The sequence below is a fragment of the Suricata suricatta genome, chromosome 4 (genome assembly GCF_006229205.1).
Source record: "Suricata suricatta isolate VVHF042 chromosome 4, meerkat_22Aug2017_6uvM2_HiC, whole genome shotgun sequence".
In the NCBI taxonomy this organism is placed as follows: Eukaryota; Metazoa; Chordata; class Mammalia; order Carnivora; family Herpestidae; genus Suricata; species Suricata suricatta.
Window position 1 is genome coordinate 10957801 of NC_043703.1, and position 8972 is coordinate 10966772.

An 8972-nucleotide genomic window follows, 5' to 3' on the forward strand; every position below is an offset into this window, starting at 1 on the left:
GTCCAGCGCGCCCGCGGCTCCACCTGACCTCGGCGGGGGCTCTGGGGTGGCAGGCGGAGGCCGGGCGCCCGCTCCGTGGCGCGCTTGGTCGGTCGCTCCCTCCCCCGCGGCCTTACTCGCGCCGCCCCGTGCGCGGCGGGTATTGTTCGGCGCCGCGGCCGCGGTGTTTAGCCCTCCTCGTCCTCCGCGCTTGGCATTGGCTGCGCCTCGCGTAGTAAACTTGCAGCAGCCACGAATTCCCCCAGATGAAGGAAGCAGCCGCGCCGCTCCCCCTTTCTTTAAGTTGTGCGGGAGGAGGAGGCGGGGGAGGAGGAGAGATGGGGGCTGTGGGAGGGGAGAAGGCTAGCTGAGGGAGGGGAGGAGGGGAGGCTAGGCTGAAAAACAATAACAACAATAAAAAAGTGATCTCTAGCTCGCTCGCTCCCTCTCGCCGGTCGGCTCCGGGCGCTGGACCTGGAGCCAGCAGCCACACCTCTGAGGACCGACCGGTGTCCGAGACCCGAGCAAGTACGAAGAGGCCAAAGCAGGTCCCCCCTTTTCGGCTGCGGTGGGCTTCGTTCGCCACCACCTCTGCCTCTGTTTATTTCGGTGGGCGCTGCAGACGCCGCTGCAGCCTTTTTTTAATTTTTTGTCTCCTCCTTTTCCTCTCCCCTCCCCCGCCTCGCCCCCACGTCTCCCGCCCCGGCCTCCTTCCCTCGCTCCCTTGCTCCCTCTCTCCCTCCCGCTCCAGGCCGGGACTCCCGGTCACGCCGCCCCTTTAACAGCGGCTCCCGCCCCGCCCGCCCTTCCGTCGCGGCCATTGGCCGCCGAGGCTCCGTCAATCCGGTGCCCCCGCCCCGCGGCTGATCCGCCACTCCTCCCCCGCTCTCCCGGAGCTCCCCGCTGCCCCGGCAGCCGCGGACCCCGCGGATCTTCCCAGCCAGCCCGGCCTGCCAGCCTACAGCTCCTTGCCCGAGCGTCCGGCGCCGCGGCTCACGTTCGCGGCTGGCCGCTGCGCTCCTCGGGGCTAGGAGGCCGGCGCAGCGCTGGCCTGGGCCGGAGGGGCACTGTGCCCTTGGCCGGACCCGGAGGACATAGCACCCTGCCCTCGCGCCCTTCTGCAGAGGCCACCGACTCCCCGGGGACCCAAGCCACTCCTGGCGGGCACGAAAGCGGGCGGTCGCGGTCTCTCGAGAACTTGGCTAGCAACCGAGTTCTCCGGGCGAATGGTTCCAGGCGCCGGGACTCCGCAGGCTCCGGGCCCCGTTGGGAGCGCGCGGCGGGGAGCGGCTCGGGAACCGGTCCCTGATCGGTTGGCACACTCTCTCCTCTCCTCCCCCGCTCCCCTTTTAAACTTACTCGGTGGTATTGAAAACACAGGTGCTGAATAGTGGGCCTAGGTAAAGCCAGACTTGCCCGTTCCTTCTGGTCTCTGGACACTCACCCAGACACCGTCCCCCTCCCAGGCGGCGGCCCCCACCCCCAGCTCGGCGCGCTCGGCTCCCCCCGCCGTTCGCGTCCCGCTCCGACTACAGCTGTAAACACTGGGCAGTGGCTCCCGCGAGGGAGGGGGTTGATTGGAAGTCCGTTTAAAGACAGTGTTATCCTCGGGGTGGATGCCCAGATGCCCCGGACGCTGCCACCGTGGGGTGGGAAGTGTGGGGACCGCGGAGGGGCAAGGCTCTGGCTGGAGTTTGGCCGAGGGTCGGGCTCAGGGACTCCAGAGAAGAAACCTCCAGACTGGCAAGGCTGAAACCTGCTGGAAGATATTTATCACTCCTTCTCCAAGAGCGGGGAATGCCTCCCCACCTTCGGGCGGTGGCGGGGACGGGAGGCTGCTCCCTTTGCCGGGCCAGGCCTGCCTCACGGCTCTGGGGCTACAGCCGCCCCCCGTCCCGGCCCCCCACCCCAGCTCCTGGTTGGCCGTTGGGGACATTTCCTGTCCCGCTGCGGAAAGCTGGTGCTTGCTCCCAGAGGTAACCGGAGAGCGTTACCGCGGGCCCGGAGGCTGCGGAGGCGTGAATGAAAGGCCTGAAGCCAGAGCCTTTCTTCGCCTAGCTGGTTCGGAGAACTGTTTTTATTTACAAATCCCTGGGAGTTGAAATAAAATTCAAGTAAGAGAAAAGAATCAATATGCATTTAAAATGTTGGTGCTGAAGTGAAATGAAAACGCGGGAAGACAACCCTAGGTCGCTGTTGCTGGCCTACCCCGGGCTCTCCGTCGCCCGCACAGGCAGCCTCTCCTGGCTTAAGCGGCCTCTGCAGGTCAGAGGTGGCCGCAGCCCCTTGCTTAAGGTGCCTGTGGCTGCACGCTGCCCACCCCTCATTGCGGTTGGAGAGGGGAAACAAGGATCGAGGCCGGGTCTTGTCCGAAAGCCCGAAATTTTGTCTGGAACCTGGAGAAGAATTCTCGCCTTATCCGAAAGAAGGAAACGTTCCTCCTTTTCACACACCTCTCTCTGTTGGGGGTGGGGAGGTAAATGCCAACCCTCTGAGCAGAGAAGGCATTGAGAGAGAGAGAGAGAGACAGAGAGGCATAAAAAAGTGAGAGTGAGAGAGAGAATCTCTAGGGAGAAAGGCTGCCTTGCTACATTGAATCAATAATAAAAATTGCCCAATGCACAGCCTTTCACACTTGTTTACTTTATTCATCAATTTATACGGTTTGGCGGAGTGAGGGAGAATAATTGGAAAAGCTTACTCCAAAAATATTTACAAAATAAAATATTTTCTTAGAGATTGGGCGGGAGAATAGCAGTCCTGAACATCTAAAAACCTCACTTCCCTCCTTTTCTCCAGCCGTCAGACTTCAGGTTTTCCTTCTCTCCCACTCTCTCGCCTCCTGCACGCTCCTCTGTCCCTCTCATTGCCCCGTCCTCTCCCTTCGCTCTGACTCCCCTTCGCTGCGCCCGCAGTGCGACCGGCGAGGCCGGGCGCTCGCTCGCGCTTCATTCCGGGGGCCGCGGGCGGCCGGGCGCGGGGGCGACTCCGCAGTTCCCGCCGGAGCGGCCGCGGGCTGGGCCCTCCTGACCATTCTTTCCCGGCTCCAGCTCTCCTCTCTCTGCAGGACACAGAGGAGCTGAGCCAAGTTCAAAGTCATGTCGCCGTACCGTCTTAGAACTGCTTTATTTCTCTACAAACCGCAAAATCCCTTTCCCATGACACCATATTCTTTTTTTTTTTTTTTAAGGAAGAAAAAGAAGAGAGCAAGAGCAAGAAAGCAAGCGGGGGGGGGGGACCTGCAAAGGCTTTCAGAGTCATTGCCTCAAGATTGGGTTCCTTGGCTGAAGGGGAAAAAGCGGCTAGGATGCGCTCTGTACCTTGTGAGTGATCAGTTTTTCAACAGGTTTCAGGAAGGGCCCACCTTGGCGGTCCCAGGCCCAGGGGACCCACAGCTGCCTCCATTGGGCAAAGGCGCCCCCCTCTTTGTAAGTTCTCCAAAACTGTTCTTGGACGATCTTAGGCGCCTCCGCGGGGCGGGCGCCTGGGGCCGGAGAGAGCTGGGGCTTTGGGGCTGCGGATGCCTGGCAGGGCCAGCCCCTGGGCGCCCGGCCTGGCGCCCGTTTACCCCGCAATGCCATAGGGAATTTGGGTTGTCTTCAAAAAACGGCAAATCCCATCACACACCCAGGCACCCATTCGCTGAGCACCTCGTTGTGGTTTGTGGGCCTCCGTGAACGGTTGACTGACTTCTTTTGTAGCATGAGCAGTATTTTGTGTATACATATACATAAAAACAATGTGTATGTACTCACACCACAACATACTCTCTCTTACATACACAGGTATATCTTGCTGGCCCGGAGAAGCCAAAAACAAACAAGCCAACAAAAAAGACCTTTAAATCGGAAAGCAGGAATACTCCGTGGCCGTATCATTTAAAGTTTGATTTTCCTCTTAAGGAAAGGGGTGGAAATGGGGTAAAGATGGGAGCAACAAATGTGGAATCAGCTGTCCATATACACCAGGCCAAAAAGAGAGAGAGAGAGAGAGAGAGAGAGAGAGAGAGAGAGAGAGAGGATTTTAGCCCCATCCTCAGTATCACAGACTCATAAATTCAACAAGATCATCAACAGGATATTAAGTTGCAGGGCACCTTTGATTCAGCCCTCTTAGCCACTCCTGGGCTGGGCGACCCCTGACCCATGAAGGACCACATGTGTGGTGGGGGAGCCCCCTCAGTGAAACCCACCCAGAACAAAAGTTCTTTGTCAGAGCTTCAGAGAAGTGTAATGAGAGAGAGAGAGAGAGAGAGAGAGAGAGAGAGAGAGAGAGATATCTGCAATGTCAAAGAAGGGGAAATCATGAAAATCTCAGCCCATGCAGTAACTTTTAAATACCACTGTTAAGAAGGGGCAGGTTGCGTGAGGGCGGGGAGGTGCCGGAGGCCCTCTTCAGTCTGCTGGAAGAACTCCTCTTCTTCCTACAGTTAAAATGTACTGTTCGGTAACTGGGCTTATAAAAACCCTCTATAAAAAACATGTGCTCACCGGCAGTTTAGTGACAGGGATGCAAATGTTTGTCTATTTGTCATTGGGGACTCAGAAAGAAAAAAAAAGTCAGCATTTCTATGTGACAGTCGTTGTGGGTTTGCAAAAGGAAGAGAACTGATTGTCCTGACTCTGTCCCCCTTCCTGACAATCATGTTTCTACTCCAAAACAAAGCAAAAGTAAAACAAACCCCAAACAGGAGGCATTAGCGCACATGAATGTGTTTAATTATTTTGAGGACCGTTATCTTTCCGGTTCCCAAATGAACTACATCCAGGGAGGCTGAATACTGGTGACAGGAGACCAGCTTTCCAATAAACTGCAGTATTATTGCAATAGACTCTGTAATACAATTTATGCTGTCATTCATAAATAACAATGCCATATGTCAACCATATTGCTTACACAAGTAAATCCGTCAACGTGTCACTATTTGATTTGCCTCCACCGCTTCTTCAAATATTTAAGTATAGATATTGGAAGGGGTGTGGGATGGGGGAAGGGCCCACAAAATTTGAGATTAAAAAGAAACCCCACACAACCTCTGCTTCTCCTTTGCCTCTCATCCAAAAAACATCCTAAAAGATAAAGAATGAAGGGGAGGAGAAGCACATCTGGAATCCAACATAAATAAATATTGGGCGGTTATATGAACCGTGAACGCATAAGGGAGTATTGCGGTTCCTGCTTTGACTTTCTAAGCATAGTTTAAGGAACAACAATTAGGCATTTCCCAAGAAATTACCAATCCTAATGGTCAGACATGGGTCAAAGGCCATTCTCCTACAACCCCCATCTCTGAGGGTAAAAATGATTGATAACCAAATGAGAATATTTGATGACAGGCCAATTTTAGTCAACTTAATTTTTTAGTGATGGGGAAGTAAAGAGAGCCATAATTTCCTGAGGGCTGGTAAGCGCCGAGGTCAGGTAGATGTGGGACAGGTCCCCTTCTTGACTATGCAAAATAAACCACCCCCAAATCCACAGTTAAGTCACCCCTACAAAGTCCCAATCTTGTGTCCTTAAAAAACAATTCTCCTTAGGCCCATGTACATGAGACAGGGATCATAAAGTTTAGCAAGAAGGACATTTTCAGGTTACTCTTAGCCGAGCAGGTACCCGTGAAGCCTGAGGAGACAGGGGGAGCTCAGAAGGGCAGGAAGGAGAAGCAACCTTGGAGGGATGCTCAGAGGGCGCAGACTTGCTCCGTGCTTGGGACACCCGAGTCCCCAGGTCTGGCTGGTTACTCACCCGGGGTTACACCGGGAGTGTAAAGGCGGAAGGGTGGGGATCTGGTACCTGCGGAGCGCAAGCCAGGCAAGGGGCAGAGAGAGACAGCAGAGTACCTCACTGCCTAGACGCCTAACGAGCCTGATTTGAGAAAAGCCTTGAACTCAAAGTCCTCATCACTTCCGGCATGACAAAGCTCAATGGAAAGGAACCTTTGTGGGTCCCCTTGCCCACCTTGCCCGGGCTTGAAAGAGGTGTGAGTGTGCTCCTCGTCCACTTTCTCCAGTGTCTGCTATTAACCCTCCTCCTCCCGCTGAGCACCCACTGGCACCCTTGGGCTGGGCTCCAAAAGTCCTTTGATCTCCGGAAGAACAGGGGCACCCTGTTCGCCCTTGAACCTGGCTCTGGCGAGGCCCAAATGGCACTAGGCACTCCAAACCTGGCAGGCACCCTGTCCTTCCGTAAGGAAGACTCCCTGGCTGAAACCACACGGGGCTGGCGAGCGTAAAGCAGTTGCAAAGGACATTGAAAGGCAGCTCGGTGGGTCCCCCAGATCCTTTCTTGTCCACCTCACCGTCCTCAGCTTCCCCCCTCCCCGCAGCTGCAGAAACAATCAAACAAAGGCTCAAAAGCCAGGAAATGTCCAATTCACTTCCCTTAAGTTTATTAATCGCCCACACCCATCCCAAGGAAACTTGGTTGTGCTCAGTGGGGAACGGAGGGCGCTGGAGAGCCTCAGTCACCGCCCCACTCCCCTTTTACGCAGCCGGTGGCCATAAGTGCCAGCCTGGGCATCTCCGAGACGGGGTCCTATTGCCTCTAGGCAACTGAGCGCGGCAGGGCCGCCGGGTTCGGGCCAGCTCGGCATTTACTGTACCTTCTCCGCCTCCTCATGCCTTTGTTTGCTCTGGGAGAAGGTTGGGATTCGGGGTGCAAGAGGTAAGTCGGAAAGTCGATGCTCCCCAGGAGCACCTGTTGACCCCAGAAAGGGCATTTCCATAGATGGCCACGTTGCTGCTCCCTCCATACAAAGGTCTCCACTGCAAAAACGCAGACAAGGGCATGAATTTTAGAGTCGGCCCTGACAGCCATCACCACCGTAGAAATATGGGGTTGCATCCACAGACGGAAACTGGCATAATGACTTCTATACCCCCTGTTTAAAACACAACACAACACCACCATTGTTATTATTTTCTTCAACGCCCTGGAAATTGCTGGTGTTTATTTGGGAAGTGTTACACAATTATTGGATCCTTAGAAACTCGGGAGGTTAAGGGGAGTTGATTTGGCTTCCAAATGGCTTGAAAAAGAAACAGCGCACCTGGGGTCAGGCGGGTCATCACAATAACAAAAAGCGCCTCTACAAAATAGAAAGCTCTTTTATAAAGAAAGGCAATCCGGGAAATCCACGGTGAGCCTTCCCGGTGACCATCTAGCTAGGCCTATTCTCAGGTTTAATTGGCAGGCAGTTTATTGGCGCCTTATTGGTGTTGATTGAAATTTTGCTCCCAGTTCTTTCTTTTAAGAATTAGCATCTCAAGTCGATTTACCTGAGTCAATTATCTTTTCAGAGTCTGGGTTTGGCCATAAATTTGCAAATATTCATTAAGTGCACTTTGTAAATATCCTTCTTTCCAATCATCACCCAAATCTCCATTATTTCCTAAGAAAGTCTTTTCGTTTTTAAGGCTTCCATAAAAAGAAATTGATCAGGGAGCTATATTTGAATTAAGACATATTAAATCGATGACAGATACATATCATGCTGTGTTTAACAAGAGTAGCACAAGGAGGCGGGTTCCAGATTCCGCACGGCGCTGCTGAACCATTATTCACATTTTTACAGCCTTTCCTTCATGCCTTTACCCATTAAACCATTAAATTTCAGCAATTCAATAAAACAAAGCAGTTATAATTTTGAGGAAAAGCTATTTTGAAGGGAGTGGAGGTACTCATTTTATTGCACAATAAACATGCTCAATAGTCCGTATTAAAAGGTAGGTTGTGTTTATTTTCTTTTTTCTTTATTCGTTCATTTTTTGGTTTGTTTTTACTCATAACCCATAGGACTGAATGCAAAGCTGCCATTATGGAAGTAGTGATGCTCATTGCCAAGAAATTCAAATAAAGGAAACTCATTTGAAATGGTCTGAGAATGGATGAAGACAGTGGTGACAAGTCCAAATATGACGCTGTCCCCATTAACCATCCATAGAGATGGGAGTCCTTGCTCCACTTTGCCTGGTTGGCTTGAGACGTTGTAAGTCTTTGAAAGGAAGATTGTGAAAGGATTCATCCTCTGCAAACACAGATGCGGATTTTTGTCGCTGCTGTTTATTAATTTTTTCATTGTGTTTACACTCATGCCTTTCTTATTTCCCTATATTTGAACTTCAGTGAAGCTGAAAGAAAAAAACCTATTTGAAGTTTGATTGTAGCATTTTCTTTGTTGCTTGTCAGTTTCCCAAGGCTTATAGGGAAGTTGCCTGTTAAACATCGCTCACACCGATGTAAACGGGGGCTAGCGAATCAGTTCTTTTGAAAATATTTCTTACCAATTTCCCAGACCATCTCCTGGGGCCATTAAGATGAGGTCTTTATGCAGTCTAATTTTACTTGGACTGCAAATGAATTAAGAAAAATATTCACATTTTACTCATTATCCCTTTTCTACAATTAATTTTATGCAGGGCAACAGAATAAAAATTAAAAACTCTGGCTTTAATTTTTGAGCATCTTGGAACATCACAAAATATTAAGATGTTTTCTTTTTAAGAGCTGAAGTGACACTTTGGGGCAGCAATAACCCTGAAGTTTGGGGATGCCACATTTTTCTCCTCCCCCCAGAGGGATGCAGAAACCTATCTCTCTTGGACAAGTGATTTGATAACAAATCCCTTGTAAAGGATGGGGCTTGCTTTTTTTTTTCCCCCAAGGGCAGTTTACAGTTCTCAAATAAGACATCTCATCTCCTAGATCAGAGTATTAGAAAACAATGACAAGGCAAAAGATTATTCTAATAGTAAATATGGAGTAAAGATATTGCTTGATTTTAAAATATTCATTTTGTTGGATCAATTTTGATTTACTGTCCTTTCAAAGAAACTGAGGTGCACATAAGGAGTGTTTTCCGGGCCGGAAAGAGAAATTCTGCGTGAAGGAGGTTGTTGATTTAGCCGCTTCCCTCTGGAGAGCTGCTGTCTGGCCTGCCACTGTATTTCAGAGAGGCAAAAGTTAGAATCGCTGCCCGATGTTGCCCCGCCCCC